Genomic DNA, 5,432 nt, shown 5'->3' with positions numbered 1-5,432 from the left:
ATGTGAATACATAGACCACAACATGTCCATAGTAAGCCTCTAGTTGACTAGCTCGTTGATCAATAGATGGTCATGGTTTCCTGACCATGGACATTGGAGGTCATTGATAACGGGATCACATCATTAGGAGAATGATGTGATGGACAAGACCCAATCCTAAGCCTAGCACAAGATTGTGTAGTTCGTATGCTAAAGCTTTTCTAATGTCAAGTATCATTTCCTTAGACCATGAGATTGTGCAACTCCCGGACACCATAGGAATGCTTTGGGTGTACCAAACGTCACAACATAACTGGGTGGCTATAAAGGTGCACCGCGGGTATCTCCGAAAGTGTCTGTTGGGTTGGCACGAATCGAGACTGGAATTTGTCACTCCGTATAAACGGAGAGATATCTCTGGGCCCACTCGGTAGGACATCATCATAATGTGCACAATGTGACCAAGGAGTTGATCATGGGATGATGTGTTACGGAACGAGTAAAGAGACTTGCCGGTAACGAGATTGAACAAGGTATCGGGATACCGACGATCGAATCTCGGGCAGGTACTATACCGGTAGACAAAGGGAATTGTATACGGGATTGATTGAATCCTCGACATCGTGGTTCATCCGATGAGATCATCGTGGAGCATGTGGGAGCCAACATGGGTATCCAGATCCCGCTGTTGGTTATTGACCAGAGAGTTGTCTCGGTCATGTCTACATGTCTCGCGAACCCGTAGGGTCTACACACTTAAGGTTTGGTGATGCTAGAGTTGTAGAGATATTAGTATGCGGTTAACCGAAAGTTGTTCGGAGTCCCGGATGAGATCCCGGACGTCACGAGGAGTTCTGGAATGGTCCGGAGGTAAAGATTTATATACAGGAAGTCCAGTTTCGGCCACCGGGAGAGTTTCGGGGTCATCGGTTTGTACCGGGACCACCGGAAGGGTCCCGGGGGTCCACCGGGTGGGGACACCTATCCCGGAGGGCCCCATGGGCTGAAGGGGTGTGGGAACCATCCCCTGGTGGGCTGGTGCGCCCCCCTTGGGCCTCCCATGTGCCTAGGGTTGGAAACCCTAAGGGGTGGGGGCGCCTCCACTTGGCGTGGAGGCCAAGCCACCCCTAGGGCTGCCGCCCCCCTCCCTAGATGGGATCTACAAGGGGACGGCGCCCCCTAGGCCCCTATATATAGTGGAGGGGAGGGAGGGCAGCCGCACCTGAAGCCCTGGCGCCTCCCTCCCTCCCGTGACACCTCTTCCTCCCCGCTTGTGCTTGGCGAAGCCCTGCCGGGATCCCGCTACTTCCACCACCACGCCGTCGTGCTGCTGGATCTCCATCAACTTCTCCTCCCCCCTTGCTGGATCAAGAAGGAGGAGATGTCTCCGCTCCGTACGTGTGTTGAACACGGAGGTGCCGTCCGTTCGACGCTAGGATCATCGGTGATTTGGATCACGACGAGCACGACTCCATCAACCCCGTTCTCTTGAACGCTTCCGCTTAGCGATCTTCAAGGGTATGAAGATGCACTCCCTCTCTCTCGTTACTAGATGACTCCATAGATTGATCTTGGTGACACGTAGGAAAATTTTGAATTATTGCTACGTTCCCCAACACTAGCATCAACTATAAGGAGTAATCAACACTACTAGCAACCCACAAGTACCAATCTGAGGTTTTGATACAAAGATTGGATACAAGAGATGAACTAGGGTTTGATATGAGATGGTGCTGGTGAATATGTTGATGGAGATTGACCCCCTCCCGATGAGAGTATCGTTGGTGATGACGATGGTGATGATTTCCCCCTCCCAGAGGGAAGTTTCCCTAGCATGATGCAAAATGGACGTATCAAGAACCACCAGATCCAATCTAGACACCATCTCGGATGGGGTTCACCACCTCCATTGGCGCCTCTCCGATGATGTGTGAGTAGTTCTTTGTAAACCTTCGGGTCCGTAGTTAGTAGCTAGATGGCTTCATCTCTCTCTCTCTCTTGATTATCAATACAATAGTCTCTTGGAGATCCATATGTTGTAACTCTTTTGCGGTGTGTTTGTTGGGATCCAATGAACTTTGAGTTTATAATCATATCTATCTTTCTATATCCATGAAAGTTATTTGAGTTTCTTTGATCTCTTATATGCATGATTGCTTATAGCCTCGTATTTCTTCTCCGATATTTGGGTTTTGTTTGGCCAACTTGATATATTTATCTTGTAATGGGAAGAGGTGCTTTTGAGTGGGTTCGATCTTACGGTGCTTGATCCCAGTGACACAAAGGGAAACGACACGTATGTATCATTGCTACTAAGGATAAAATGATGGGGTCTATCTCTACATAGAGAGATCTTGTCTACATTATGTCATCGTTCTTATTGCATTACTCCGTTTCTCCATGAACTTAATACACTAGATGCATGCTGGATAGCGGTCGATGTGTGGAGTAATAGTAGTAGATGCAGGCAGGAGTCGGTCTACTAATCTTGGACGTGATGCCTATATAATGATCATTGCCTGGATATCGTCATAATTATTTGAAGTTCTATCAATTGCCCAACGGTAATTTTTTTACCCACAGCTTTTCTATTTTTCTCGAGAGAAGCCAGTAGTGAAACCTACGACCACCGTGGCTTCTTTCTCATATTATTTGCCTTTGTGATCTACTTTTATTTGCTTTTATTTTCAGATCTATTAATCCAAAAACCCAAAAATACTTTGCTGCATTTTATTTTATTTGCGATCTATTTATCCAATCTATTATAACCTTTTTCCCGTCACGCACCAATTTCTGGCACTGTTACCCGAAAGGGATTGACAACCCCTTTAACACGTCGGGTTGCGAGGATTTGTTATCTGTGTGCAGGGGGTATTTACGTTGTGTTGCTTGGTTCTCCTACTGGTTCGATAACCTTGGTTTCATATCCGAGGGAAATACCTACCGCCGCTGTGCTGCATTATCCCTTCCTCTTTGGGGAAATACCGACGTAGCTTCAAGCGACATCACGGGCGCCCACACCCGCACCCCTACGCCCATTAACCCGCATGGCCACCAGGCCAATGACAGATGGGGCCGAATCCCCTTGTTTTTTAAAGAAGAAACAAAAATGTAAAAATTAATAAAAATTAATTAATTACTTAACTTAATTAATCTTATTAATTAACCTAATTCACTTAACTAATTAAACTGTTAATTAGTTTCAGTCAATGACAAGCGGGACCCACGTGCTGTTTGACCAGTCAAACAGACTGTTAACTGATGACATCATGTTGATGTCATGCTGACACAGTAATTGCTTTTATCTAATTAAATTAATTCTGTTAAATCCAAAAATGAGTTAAATCTTTGAAAAATAATATAAAATAAACCGTAACCCGGGTTAAAATACTTTGTACATGAAAGTTGCTCAGAAAGACGAGATGAATCCGAATACGCAGTCCGTTCGCCTGCCACACAACCTAGCATAGCGAACATGCAACCTCCCCCCTCCGGTTCGTTTGTCCGAAAATGCCAAACTTCGGGAAAACTTTCCCGAATGTTTTCCCCCTTCACCTATATCGTGTAGCACTGCGTTAAGTCACCCCAACGCAACGTTTTACTTTGTCATGCTTTGCGATGCATTGTTTGCTCTGTTATTTATTATGTTCCCCCTCTGTTACTTCTTTTCGGTAGACCCCGAGGCCGCGGTTGAACCGGTACTCGACTGCTTCACCATCGAAGGTTCTTATCTGTCTTCAGAGCTTCCAGGCAAGCCCCCCCCCCATTTGATCATCCCGATATCGCCCATTCCATTCTCTCATGCTTGCTTTAGATTTTGCTACTGTAATTGATTGCTCCCATTCTGATGCATAGCTTGCTTTTGTACCTACTATTGTACCCTACCTGCTTATCCTAAACTGCTTAGCATAGGTTGGTTAGTGATCCATCAGTGACCCCCACCTTGTCCTTGTTGCCCCTGCTTCATCACCGACGACTCGATCAATGTGATCGATGACCAAACCCGACACCTCACATCACATCATGCCCCTTTTGTTGCTCGACTCTGCAGAGTTACCATCGAGTATCGAGGGTGATACCTCGCAATCACTCCTGATGAGATCTCTGTAGTGTAGCTATTCAGTCGTGGTCATCGAGGGTGATTCCTCCTTAACCACCCCTCAAGTGTGAACCTGGAGGGTGGTTCCTCTTACGTTCACCTTGATGATTACATCGAGTGGAATCCACCGAGGGTGATTCCTCGAGTTTTGCGCTTGATGTTTGGACACACAGTTACCTTGACTTTACTTGAGACCTTGGCGAAAGTCGGGCGGGCCCGGAGAGCACCTGCAAGATAATTATGTGGCACGACCGGGCATTCTGGGCCCTTGCCGTAAGTCCACGAGACAGGGCGACGAGGTCACATCGATCGTGAGTCTCTGCTCGTCTCCGCAAGCTAATAATACACTATGGTTTGGGTATTTGTTCTGAGTTGGCCTTTGTCCTTTACGCACTAACCACCACGCGAGAATAGTTATGGGCCTCGACGACGTAGTATCAACCGAAGCTTTGTCAGACGTCCAGTTCAGCATTGTGGCACGGCCTGGTCGGCGCCCAAGTGGAGGTGGCCTGGATCGCCCTGCGCGCAACGACCCGGAGCGCAACGGGCGATGGGCCCAGACCCCAGAGTGCTTAGGATGTAGACCGACGGGGACCTCTCTGCTGAGCTTAGGTAGGGCTACGACATGTTGATCTTCCGAGGCCGGGCATTGACCCAGAAAAGTGTGTCCGACCAGAGTAATCAAGCTTGTTGGAAAACATGGTGCACCCCTGCAGGGAAGATTATCTATTAATAGCCGTGTCCACAGTAATGGACGTTCAGACTTATATCCTGATCTTTTACAACTAGAAATGGATACTTGAGATATGTGGCCCCGGGATTGCTTTCTCGCAGGGAGTCGAGGAAGGATCTCTGGCCATTAATGCTACAACATGTTTGTTAAATATAAACTGCTATTCTTTACTCTTCTACATGCTGCAAGATGCTTCGAGCTGCTTGAAGATGCTAGTCTTCAATAGGCTAGGCCTTCCCCTCTATTCTGGCATTCTGCAGTTCAGTCCACTGATACAGTCCTTCCGTTTGATACCAATGCATACTTAGTATAGATCTGATGCTTGCGAGTACTTTGGATGAGTACTCACGGTTGCTTTGCTATCCCTTTCCCCCCTTCTTTCTTCTTTCCGGTTGTTGCAACCAGATGATGGATCCCAGGAGCCAGATGCCACCACCGACGGATACTACTACATGGAGGCCACCGAAGATCAGGAGTAGTTAGGAGGTCCCAGGCAGGAGGCCTTGCCTCTTCGATCGTTGTTGTTTTTGTGTTTGCCTTTTAAGGCATCCTTGTTTAACTTATGTCTGTACTCAGATATTTGTTGCTTCCGCTGACTCTTGTGTATCGAGCTTGTATTCG

This window comes from Triticum urartu, chromosome 1 (assembly GCF_003073215.2).
Source record: "Triticum urartu cultivar G1812 chromosome 1, Tu2.1, whole genome shotgun sequence".
NCBI lineage: Eukaryota > Viridiplantae > Streptophyta > Magnoliopsida > Poales > Poaceae > Triticum > Triticum urartu.
Note: the sequence above shows the minus strand (reverse complement) of the source record.